Source organism: Myotis myotis, unplaced genomic scaffold (assembly GCF_014108235.1).
Source record: "Myotis myotis isolate mMyoMyo1 unplaced genomic scaffold, mMyoMyo1.p scaffold_m19_p_8, whole genome shotgun sequence".
NCBI classification, from domain to species: Eukaryota; Metazoa; Chordata; class Mammalia; order Chiroptera; family Vespertilionidae; genus Myotis; species Myotis myotis.
Genome location: NW_023416390.1, coordinates 51,945,428 through 51,959,198, shown reverse-complemented (window position 1 = coordinate 51,959,198; position 13,771 = coordinate 51,945,428).

The window sequence follows — 13,771 nt, the reverse complement described above, 5'->3', positions numbered from 1 at the left end:
GATGCACATGCACAGAGGAAAGACAATGTGAGAACACAGAAAGAAGATGGCCATCTGCAAGCCAAAGAGAGAGGCCTCAAATAAAACCAAAGCTGCCAACACCTTAATCTCCTACTTAGAGGCTCCTGAACTGTGAGCAAATAAATTCCTGTTGTTTGGGCCACCCAGACTTTGGTATTTTGTTGTACGATCCCCTAGCAAACTAACATACCATCTAAGTTTTTCTAAAATGACCTGTATATTAAAATACAGATGTTATCAGAGAATTGGAGAATTGCATGGGTGGAATTTCTCCGTTGCTAGAGGAAGTGGGGTTCTTATGATATCTTGAAGGGAATAAAATTTAAGATTAACACAGGAAAATGAGTGATTTTTATTTGCATACTTATATCCCCTGCTTTCAAAAGTCCCTAAACTGGTCATGCAAAACGGGCACCCGTGGATTCAGTAGAGCTAGGAGCAAAGCCAGTGGCCAGAGTTTCTGTTGCACAATGAAGCTAGGTCCAATGTAGCTGGGTGAAGCTGGAACTAATGGATTACAATTAGCATCAGGCTGTTGTGTGTGGGGTCCACCTGGCTGTGGGCCATGAGGGTGAGCACAGAGTGTGAACGCACACCCCCTGCAACAAGAGTCCCAAGAGAGCTAAGTGTGCAAGAGAGAGGAATTCCTTTGTTTAGGACTTTAAATATCAAATCTTCTCCAGCTTCCAGGTGGGAAGGACAGTCAGGCACATTCCCACAGAGCCCAGACCTCACTGGGCATGTGTCTATAGCCCAGTCCCTTCCTCCAGCGATCTGCAGGGAAAAGACCTGAAGAGTGTTAAACTGAGCTTTTCGCAAACTGTACAAAGGGCATGTCCATATTACCTGGCCTTCTCTTTGCTCCTTTCTTGTCAACTAATAACCAGGCTATTACAATGGTATCACTGATTTCCAGGCTCTATTCCAGTGCCCGAATCCTGGACATGCTATGTAAGAATCTGCATTTCAACAGTTATCCCAGAGTATTCTGATGCTAATTACAGTTTGAGAACCTCTGATAGCAAAGTCATCTAATCACTTTTATACGTCAAAATGAATAAGCATTTAATCTTTTCTATTTTTTAAATATATTTATTATTTTTTTACGGAAAGGAAGGGAGAGGGATAGAGAGTTAGAAACGTCGATGAGAGAGAAGCATCGATCAGCTGCCTCCTGCACACCCCCTACTGGGGATGTGCCTGCAACCAAGGTACATGCCCTTGACCAGAATCGAACCTGGGACCGTTCAGTCCCGAGCCCGACGCTTTATCCAATGAGCCAAACCGGTCAGGGCAATCTTTTCTATTTTAAAATAATGTTTTGTGAGTACATTTTAGTAGTTGCAAGGTCTAAAAATTAGGAACACAGAAAATTCACTGTCTTTCTCACGTCAGCTCTCTATATTAGCTGAAACTTCTCACAGAATCAGACTATTTCATAATGTCCTAAGTCCTGCCTCTTACCGAATAGGGACACCTGACAGGTGGTGGACAGGGAACTTTTCATGAACACAGATGGCCGATTTCATGCCTAACACTTGCCAACACCTGCAGACTCATCCAAGACTTGCTCCTTCGACTAATTATATTTTTATGCTTCAAAGGTAAAAGAGCATTAAATTAAAACCCAGTCACCATATATAGAATATGTGACATTTTAAAAATATAGCAATACTTGTTGAAAAAATCTTGGGGCCAAATCTTGTCCTCAAACACACAGGTACCTCCAACTAACATCATATTAGGGCCCTCTCATTCTTTTAACTAATTAAAGACAACAAATCGTACAAAGGTTGAAATTAAGATTCTGACCAATTGTAGGATGCTTTTTGCTCTGCTCTTACAAAAAAGAACCCTGTATATAAGCAAATGAAGAAATGTGAAAGGGGGCAATGAGGGGAAACAACATTAGGTAAAGTGTTTAAAAAACACTTTAAAAATAGCTTTGCTCACTGCTTTTTTTAAAAAAAAAAATACATATTTTATTGATTTTTTTCAGAAAGGAAGGGAGAGGGATAGAGAGTTAAAAACATCAATGAGAGAGAAATATCGATCAGCTGCCTCCTGCACACTCCCTACCGGGGATGTGCCCGCAACCAAGGTACATGCCCTTGATTGGAATCAAACCTGGGACCGCTCTATCCACTGAGCCAAACCAGTTAGGGCTTTGCTCACTTCTTTAGCTCACTTTCCTAAAAAGGAAAAAAAAAAATTATACCGATGTGCTGTTTTACAGTTCTGAGCTACTAGTTCTGAAAGTTATGTTAGTTTTGTTCAGGTTTGTTTTTGGTCAATCATTTCTCCTATACATTCCAGCTTTGATAACAAAATTCACAACTTGATTATTTCTTACCACAGCAACTCATCTCAAAGACATTTATTTATTTAATGCCACCTATGTGTCAAGCATTAGGCTAAGTTCTGTAATGTTCACCCATCCGAATGTATAGATGTGACACTTATTTTTAACTGGAAATAGTGTACATGTACATCATATACACATATACATAAATACCAGTACACATGCATAGTACAGATTCTCCATTCCCTTTCCTTCCTCCTCCTCCTTCTTTCTCTCCTTTTCTTCTCTCTTCTCCCCTGTCCTTTTCCTCTCTCTCTCTCTCTCTCTCTCTCTCTCTCTCTCTCTCTCTCTCTCTCTCTCTCAAGCATGCACATGTGCACATAAATTGTAACCATCCTTACTATGACTGCCAGTTTCTCTCTATTTAGCCAACACTCTATGTCCTGAACCAGAAGTTTCAGCTTTGAATCATATTATTTATTTTATATGTGTGAGGACTGTGGGGGATAAATGGACATCCCTTGGTACTATGAATAGAAATAGGGGTGTTTTTTTTTATCAAAAGAAGAAATGGAAAAAAAATGATATATGTCCTTCAAATTGCATTACTGATTTAAGTTCCTTATTGGTCAGGATTATTGGGGTGTGTGTGTGTGTGTGTGTGTGTGTGTGTGTGTGTGTGTGTTTATCATTTTAGGATATATACTCACATAAGTTTATTTTTATGAAAGTGAAATTTTTGGAAATACAACATGTGTTATTTCCAAGAGTAGTCTCTAAGCTGTAAGAAGAATAAAATGAATCAAAGAAATAACTGCATCTCCATAGAAACAGTTTGGTGGCCTTAAGTTAACATAATCAGCAACAAAAAGTACAGTCTTTTTGCAAGCAGTAGAGTCACATGTCTTTTTCATTGATTTTGTCACTTCATTGCACACAACAAATCTATGTCAACATGAGTGGCAAATCTCAGAGGGGAAAAAAATGTACACATCAAGGCCATGAGAGCAGAAGATATACTTAGGAAATTGTCTGTTGTAGCCATAATGAGAGGGCTTAGCTTTCAGGATACGGTTCACAACATCCTATATCCAAAGAGATGTTTCAGACCATTTTATTAATTTCATATAGTGTCTCTCAGTCAATATAAATCAACTTTTTAAAGGAAGGGGAAAAATATGACATTGTATAATTGTCCTACTAATAGGGCCTCATTTCCATAAAGTGTTATTAGTTCCTTATTATGTTAGTGTGCTAAGGATGCTATAATAGAGTACCACAAACTAAGCAGCTTAAACAGCACAAGTTTACTATTTTACAGTTCTGGAGAGCAGAGGTCTAAGATCAGGGTGCCATAGGGCCCTGCTCCCTCTGAAGATGCTAAGGATATAACCTGTTTCAGGCCTCTCTCCTTCACATCTGTGTGTGTTCCTGTGTCCAATTTCTCTCTTTTACATAAAACACCAGTCATATTGATTTAGGGGCCAACCTACTCCATGGTGACCTCATATTAACTAATTATATCAGCAATGACTCTGTTTCCAAATAAGGTCACATTGTGAGGCACATGTACTCAGCGTATGAATTTGGAAGAGACACAATTGAACTTTTAACACTTGTGGTACTTGGCATTTTCTTTACCTTTTAGCACTCTGGTCAGTGTGGGAAATCATTCTTCATCGGTTGTTTTTGAGGGATTTGACTCTGTGCAAGACAACATAAATAAAATTAAAACACGGTTATTTTAGTCAAGGGTCTTGCAGTTTTGGAGATACACTATAGATATATGAAGAGGTGTCTGGCAACTTAAGACAGTGAAAAATATGGTCAAATGACTATATCTAAGAACAAGAAATAATTGAATCCTAAAAGGCTTTTACCAGGATGATCAAGCAGTGGATGTTTCTCACATTGATGTTCCTGTCTCTCTTTCTCTCCCTTCCTCTCTAAAATCAGTAAACACCTCCTTCGATAAGGATTTTTTTAAAAAGAAAGACAAAAAGTTGTATGGTGAGCATAATTTTATGCACAAAAATGTGAAACTGGTGAATTGTATACACACAAAGGCACATACACTTGGCGCACAAAATCAGGATTCTTTAAAAAGGGAAAAGTGGGCACAGAGCTGAACTCAGTAGAGACCTTTAAATGCTATGCTAAGGAGTTTGGATTTGGTCACATAAGCAATGGAAAGATGTAGGAACATTTTAGAACAGCATTCTGAAGTGATATTTTAGGAAAATTAAGGCAGCATTGTAAATGACTAAAGGGAGGAGAATGTGGAAATAACATATTACATTTCTTTAGAGGATGAAGCAAAAGACACTTTCCTGTCACATATGTGAAATCCCATCCCTGTTCTGAAAGCATGCATTTTGCCAGTCCTCCTCCTCCTTTCCTGACATTTCATCAATTATGAAGCAGTGGAGGCCTGGAGTAGCAGCAGAAGTGGTCTTACTGCTGTCCCTGATTATGTTGTGCTGGGCCCTCATGAAACAGAACCACAAAGTCATTTGAAATCCCTAGCCTCAGAGAACTAGATATCACAATTTCCCAAAGCTACCAACACCTGCAGTCACAAGACAGGGAGTGAGTTCATATTGCCAAAATATTTTAAATAATATCAGAAGGTAATTGTGTGCAGGTTTGTACTGAAACATGGTAAGTGAGAAGGCCATTGTTATTCTGGACTGCACGTGCAAAAGAAAAATATGTTATGGGACACAGGAAGAGTCCCCTCTTTCTGACCCAGGAGAGAATAAAGCAGGACTATGCATTCAGTTTGGGGATCTCATTAGGAGAAAAAGAGAGACATACTGCAGGAAGTTCAGAAAAAAAAGAAATCAACAGAAATAATTAGGGAACCAGAGGTATTTACTCTGGAGGAAATATTAAAAGTATAAATAATGCACACACAGTTGGCTAACTAAGGAGAACATGAGAACTGTCTACAAATACCTAACGTGTGTAAACATTGAAAACTGAAAGTCAATATAAAGCCTAGAGCAAGGAGGTAAAATTAAAAAATAAGGCAATTAAATGAAAAAGAAGATTCCAGCAGAATACAAGAGAAAGTAAGGCAAATTCAGTACAAATAGTTGGTTTAACTTTTCCCAGAATATTTAAAAACAAACGTCAAATAATAATGTGTGTTGTGTAGGGTACAAGCGCCAAGGAATAAATGAGTTTTACCTAATAATATATCACCCCTTTCCTTTTAAAAGAAAATAATTTTAATACTTGGGCACTAATAAAATAAAGATGTGGGGAAATTATTTTTTGCTTTATTGGAAAATAAAAGCACATTTTAGCCATCTAAAATGTTTGAAGATAGAATGTTGCTTCTGGAAGTTGGGCAATTCTAGTCAATTTTGCTCTCTTATCTGGAACCAATTCTACTTACCTGCTAATAAAAGAAATGAGCTGAATAGTTGTATTATTTGTCTCTTTTTCGTTACTCTCCCCCTCGAAGCAAGATGAGAAAAGAGTGTTTCTTTATGAGAATGTACAGCTGCTACCTCTTCCCCACTAGGCTTCTCTCTCACCAGAGTCCACTTTGAAAATCCTATCACCATCAAATCACACATCTGCATCTCGCCTTTCATTTACTTAACCTGAAGTCTCTTATTTGAATCTGTATGATTTGAGGGTTCCTGCTAGTACCTCTAACGCATAAAAGAAGATCACCGAGAAAAAGTTGTCAGTACCAGAAGCCTGATACATCAACTCATTTTCCGCAGTGGCTAGTACAGTACAGATCCCAGAAACACATTTCCAGATTATATGAATGGGTGGCCCCAATCCTTTCTTTAATTCTCTGAAAATTACCAGTTTCTAATTATTTCACGATCATTGTTATGGGTTTGTCTTTTTTGTTTGTTTTCTTGTATCTGGAGCATGACTACTATTTCTAGATGATAGAGGCAAAATATTTCTTTAATACAATCTTTGTGAAAAGCACTGTGCATGTTTCTCTTTTCATGCCGAAGCCCAACGGGAGGAATGTGTACCCTGAAATCATGCCTCACTGTGCAGAAGGTGGGCTGATGGAATGTCCTGAAACTAGGGATGTGGCCTGAAGTTGAATTTGCTGCTTTGTTTCAAGTCGAAGTCTCAGATTACATATGTACATAATCAGGAGCCACTCCTGCTAGACCTGTCATCATAGATGTTTCACTTTTCCAAAGGAAATCTGGTTCAGAAAGGCAAATAGAAATACCGTCAGAAGACCAATGCAAATTGAAGTAAGCATAAGACTTATTGATCACTATTGAGTAGAACAAGCTTTGGAGGACTTGCTCCCAACCCATCACCACTCAGAGAGTAGCTTGCACACAGGGTTTCCTTTTAATCTTAGTATAGTTCCTCCTGTTATCCCAGTAGTCTGGCATGTTATAATTTCAAAATAAGACCTTTGTTTATAATGAAAATAAATTAAGGCCCTGTCTGAATTTCATAAACTTATCAATGAACACCTTCAATTTTAGCTCATTGCACAAAACCAACTAACAAATGTTCTGCAGTTTTATGCCTCAGCCAGTAAAAACTACTACTTATTCTGACCTACACTAATAAAAAATTAATTCTATTAAAAACTTACAAGTAAAAGCACCTATTCTTATAAGTTAAATTCTTATTGCTATGTTTGTACCTTCCATTTAAATTTTTAAAAAAGCCACAGTGGGATCAGGTGGGTAGTAAACTGATCACAAGCCAATATCCAATGAATTTGAAGACATATGGTGTGACTTGGAGCTGGAGAGCGAATGTTCTCTTGGTCTAACACAGTTCGGGAAGTGAAGTGTAAAATAGGACACAAGTGACTTGGGTACAGTCATTTAGCATCTGTTGTAGTCATGTTAATTCAGGTTGGACATCATATGAAGGCTGGAACATAACATGATGCAGAAACACTTCAAATAACATAATTGCCAGTTTAATAGCTTGGCAAGAAATGAATGTTTAACCTTTGCAGGCAGAAAACTGGGTTTATTTTAACAGTTAAGATTTTCGATTCCCCTGAAACTATGACAACATACCATGAAATGAAGGTGCCCTTCATTCTAATAAAGGTAATGGTGGTCACTATTCAATCATTTATTTATTCACTCATTCTTTAAATCTCAGCTCAAATATGACCTCGTCATGAAGAGTGATTAACAGTTTTAAAGGATATGTTAGAAGTATGTATTTTAGAAGTAAAGATAATCGCAAGTGTAAATGAGTGACCAGAATCTAAAGTAAGAAAGTCAATGAATAGGGTATTCATTTTATACTAGAAAAGCACATAAGAGAACAGGTGGAATATAAAAAAAATGTGACATAAGGTACCTATATTAAAGACTTGAAGAATATTGTATATTTTAGCCAACACTCTATGTTCTGTAGTAGGGTGAAGATAATTTTCTTACAAATAGTTTTGCTTAGAAAAGGGGAAATAGACCACACTTCCTCAACTTTATAGTGTTCTAAGACTACTCAAAAATTTAATTGATTTCTTTTAAATCTAAAAAAAAATGTGACCACAAGGATATCACTCAAAATGAAGATTATAGCTCACTTAAAGAAGTAATTTCTATATGTCAGAAACAGGTCTAACCCATATATATAAACTCATTTAATTTCCCCTAACAACCTAATGAGAACAGTACTATTATTATCTCTATTTTACAACTCAGGAAACTGAAAATTAGTGAGCTTAAGAAATTTACACTCACTTGTAAATTTCATGTCTCAGGAACAATGCTAATCTAAGCATTCTATACACATTATCACGTTCTATTCTCATAAGCACCCATTCACTCAAGCAAAAACAGAGATTTTGTAAAGTTAATTCACTTGGCAAAGTCACCAGCTGGTAAGTGATAGAACCAGAATTTGAATCAGATTTGTTTGATTTTAGAGAATAAGCTCTCAATCACTGCCACATTCTGAAGAACCACACACATGTACGCACAACAACATATATATATATATACATATTCACACACATGCAAATATACATGAATAGCATGCTGATTTGTGTTCTATACAATGTTTAGAGTGATAAAAAATATCCTATATGATAAAAGCCTAATATGCTAAGTGTCTGGTTGGTCATCCGTTCAACCAATCAAAGCATAATATGCTAATGATATGCTAAGGCCACTCAACCACTCCCTATGATGTGCACTGACCACCAGGGGGCAGATGCTCCGACTGATAGGTTAGCTTGCTGCTGGGGCCCAGCTGATCAGGACTGAGCGAGATAGGCCGGACATGCCCTGGAGCCCTCTGGTGGTCCCTCCTCAGCTAGCCAACCTCCCGTGTCCCTCCCCAGCCCTGATCGTGCACCAATGGGGGTCCCTCAGCCTGGCCTGTGCCCTCTTGCAATCCAGAACCCCTTGGGGGATGTTGGAGAGCCAGTTTTGGCCGGATCCCGCAGGCCAGGCCAAGGGACCCCACTGGTGCACAAAGTCATGCATCGAGCCTCTAGTGTTAAATAATAGAGTTTGTTGTTGTTTTTTTAAGAAATTTCCACAAACAGAAATGAACTTTAAAAAAAAAAAAGGTTGAATAGAAATAAATGGCATGGCATATATTTGAATCCAATGAACTGTCAGCATAAAATATAAAAAAGATGTGACTTCTTAGGATAACATGTGTGAAAACAAACAGTATTTGGGTGATTTGTAACTGGGAATTTTAACAGAAGTCAATACTGTAGAGTGACCACAAGTGTCAGATTGACCTGGAATTGCTTCAGTATAAATTATGGATGTTTCTACTCAGTAATGATCAGACCACCTGAAATACCACCATCAGTGACAAAGGCCCTGGGAATTTTTAACCTGTAGATTTAAAGATGTGAGAGTTGTTTATAAGTATTAGCAGTACTGTATCAGGGAGAAAGAAAATGATTGGCTTAATATAGACCTAAAGGGAAGAATAAGGTATAATAATTATAAGAAGACAGAGTTTTGGGTCAAGCTAACAATCAGAGATTCAAACATTGAACTGGCTTCTGGCTGGCTGTCTTGATGAGGACACTATCATTCAAGAAATGGTTGGAGTGCAGTATGTTGGAGATACCGTCCAGTGAATTCAGGCATCTGTCAATGAGTCATATTGAATGTCTCTTCCAGACATCGCTTGCTATGATTCCATGGAGTCTCATGTAAGTAGGAGAAAAACAAAACAAACCTAAAAGTTTGAGTTAAGTTCAAGCTAACAATTGAAATAAAGTGGCAAATTATTTAATATAATCCCTCAATTTCTCCCCCCAATTCTGGACTAGCTTAACCAATATGAATATTTCAGAAAGTAAAAGAGCAAGGAGTCTGGCTTTTTGACTCATTTTCCAATAAACAAGTCCCTTTAATTTTTCCCACTGTAATATATGGGAAATAAACTTTTAAAAATGATTCATATTTCAACACACTCAAGCCCTTTCTCTTATAGTCACAGACTTTTCATGGCTCTAAACATGAAAGATGGCATTATTTTATGAGTAACAATTAATATTTCTATTAAATCACATTTCAAAACAATGTCAAGGATTCAGCTCCTGGAGAAACTCACTTTTTTTTTTTTTTTTTTTTTGCCTTTCGTATAAAGAGTACAGTGTGTGAAAAACACAAAGAAAATGCATATTGCTGCTTTAGTTACAGAACATCTCTTGTCAAAAGGTGTCCCCCCTCTTTCCATCTGACTGTTGTTTCCAGCACTCTGTCTTTCCATTATCCTTTGCTTGCTAACATAGCTTAGTCTATAATAAAGGCAACTGAGTGTCAGCTTGAGACTGCCATGAAAACTCACATCCATACAAAGCGTTTTTCCACGTTTGTTAAGCTTCTTATCACCCACACACAAAAGAAAGAACTCTCTTCTCCTTCTCTCTCTACACCTCTCTCTCTGCCCTTTTCAAACGATCGTTCTAATTTCATTGAGACTCTTTTGCTAGGGTACCACACTACAGTCCGCTCACTATAGGAAAGTGAACCCCAAAGAGCCAGCTTGCGACGATGACAAACCATTTCCACTTCTTATGTTAGCATTTCATCTCAGAGGACTCTTTTCTCTCTCTGGCAGTTGCAAGGCACCTCTTTGTCTCTATTGAGCTTACTGTGTGAAGGTGCGTCATTGACTACAGTGAAGTGAACTCCAAATTGCCAACTTGAAGCTGGCACACATTTAAAAAAAAAAATTGTTGAAGTTTCAGCCCGCATGGGACTTGTGCTGCCCTAAGCAGCAGTTTCTACTTTCATGACATTTCCCTTCTGAGACAGCCTCAGGTAGAGCCAACATGCCAACTTCTATATTTGGGGGTCACGAGAATTGGTGATTTGATGCAACTCGTTTGATCACATCTGCACGCCACTCCCGCATCCATCACAGTCGTCCTTTCTCATTGTTCTCTCTCTTCGCTCTTCTGAAGTCACGCGGTTCTTTAAAGTAGAAAAAGTTTTAAAATGCTAACTGTGGTGGCCCTCTCTACAGGAGGGTTTCCCAGCAAGAGGAAAATGCAAGGCATTAAGGCAGTCCTCTTACGAAAGCTATAGGCAAAATTCTCTTCTCAAAGTCCATTTCTTCATCCCTTGCTAGGACACACTTCATAAGAAAAATTATGCAAAGAAGCAGCGGCTGCTCCTTTCCAAGGGGATCCTGAACGTGCTGAATATCATTTAGACTAGTTGTTCTCAAAATGTAGTCTGAAGACCAGCAGCATCAGCACCACCTGGGACTGCGTCAGAAATGCAAATTCTTGGTCCCTACCTCAGGCCTTCGAAATCAGAAACTCTGACAGTAGAGACCATTAATCTGTTTTAACAAGCCCTCCTGGTGATTCCGACACATAGTAAAGTTTGTACTGTCTAACCAGTGGTTCTCAACCTTCCTAACGCCGCGACCCTTTAACACAGTTCCTCATGTTGTGGCGACCCCCAACCATAAAATTATTTTCGTTGCTGCTTCATAACTGTAATTTTGCTACTGTTACGAATTGTAATGTAAATATCTGATATGCAGGATGTATTTTCATTGTTCGAGACCCACAGGTTGAGAGCCGCTGGAACCACCAGTTCATATGCTATTGCATTGGATGAAAGTGTGTAATTGGAGTAGAATCAAGTAAGGGCACAATAATAAGAGGAAACGAGGAAGAAATATGATAATAGAGTAATAATCCATGATGCTTTAACCTGGATTTTAGCAAATTAAACTCATCAACACAGGACCGTGCCAAAAACTGATACTTTATTTGAAAAATATCCTTAAAACCATGAATAAAAATAACACCTACATCAAGATCAGTTGATTTACCCTAGTATCTGTTAAAATAAATCTGAGTTTCAGTTATTGCTGCAACAATACCTTAAGCACTTGTATTATGTTACACTGTGCTAGGATCCAGGAAAAGAGACAGACTTCAACCTCACATGCATGAGGAGCTGGGACATTTGCATGCAATGCTACAACACAAAGGTGCAAATAGCTCCATGAAGCAAAGATAAAATGTCCTGCAACTTCAGAAGAGGTTGAAAAGCTTTTACCTGGTGAATCAAGAAAAGCTTTGTGAAAAATATACCTATTCAATTAACACAAAACAGAAGTAGTGAAAAATATACTAAACTCTTTAAAGACAGTAAGTGTAAAACTACAGTATATGATTTTTACCGTTTAAAGTTGTAGTGCTTTTTTAAATGAGGGTGCATTGAGCCAGAAGCTTAAACACCTGACTGAAAGGGAAAATTGGTGTACTACTGGAAGGAAATGTATGCATCAAAAGCCCTAAAAGTGTTTATACTATTTCACCTGGTAATTCCATTTCAAAAATTTAACTGGAAGGGATAACCAGAAATGTGTACAATGTTTTAAATACAAAAATAATTACTGAAGCAAAAAAAAATTGTTTAAAATAAATTTTCACAAATAGTAGTTTGAATAAATATGTCATCCAAATAAAGGAATCTTTTGCTGCCATTAATATCATGTTAGAGAACAATTTGTATTGACATGAAAAAATTACTCTCCCAGACATTAAGTTATGAGTCTTTTGTTTGATGGTCTTCATATTCATGCTTCATAATAAAATGTAATTATAGTATACAACTTTCATGAATTTTGTGAGTTGTTCTAGTGAATTATTGACCCTGAAGGATAGTGGAACCCCCTGAATTTGTAGCCAGTTAGACGCACAGGAGTTCTGGACAACCCAGAGGTTGGGGCTGGTATCTAAAGTCTTGTGGAAGACAGTGCCCTCAACCTTTGAAGTCTATGCTAAGTCTAGATAGGTAGTGTGAGAACTGCATTGCATTCAACATAGAAAAACTCAATTCTCCATGAACATTTCTTACTTTTTCTTACCACATATGCTTTAAGAATTTCACGTAATAATACTCCCCATATTTCAGATGTTAATCAGGATAAACTTAAACCAAACAGTTTCATTATTAAAAGATAATATTATATCCACAACCTGAAGTTTAATCACAAGCAGATTTAACTTAGTCTTTCATCACTCAGAAGCAGAGAAAAACAAGTATAATATACCTCTGAGAATTCAACAATAGTTCCCACTCTGCAGAGGCTCTGCATGTCCCAGAGTCTTATTTTATAAAAGCAGACATTCTCCCTGAAAAGCCGTTTTTTTTCGCAGTAGTTGTAGAAGTTGAGGAATAATATCACCTACATGATTCTTACTTGTACTGAACTACAGAGAAATTTAGAAAAAATATGAAGCTCTATGCTGCATGCTATTGGGGTTTTTGTATTTTTAATGCAAGAAATTAAGTCTATATGTGTATCTTCATTACTCAAATAATAATTGTAAGAGCAAATAGTTTGGAGTAGAGAGAAGAAGAAAAGAAGAAAAGCTTTAAAAAGACATCAATGACTATGAAACTGTTTTTTTACTCTTCATATTGTTTATTTCAAGGAAGCCACTGCAAAGAGTTCCTTGATGTGGTAAAATTCAGGAATTGGCCTGAATCCTCTGAAGAAGGAACGTTTTCATGTTTATATCAGAATGTTCCTGCTTCTCTTGAAAATGTCACAATTGCACCTTTAAAAAAAAAACCTCAATTTATTTTTCCTTTTACTTTGTAAAATACCAGTTAAGAAATATCTAGCTCAAAATATAATTATGGAGTTAAACCATAACATGACAGAGGTGTGCATACTAAGATCAAGGCTGAAGTTTTTGATCCTTAGAAGAACCACTAGGGAAATAACTCAAATAATATAATCGCCATTTTTCATCTAATGATGTAGAATGTTCATTTTGAATAGAGCAACCATAGGTAGGGAATGAGTCAATCTTCAAACCACCCTCAATCCTCTATAAATTGTCATAACATTTAACTATGGGGATGCAAAAGAAACCAAACAATTGGAATTGAGCTATGGTCCTCTGAAGTAGGTAACACCATTCTCATTAACAGCCGAGATGCAAGGCTGGCTCTGTACTAT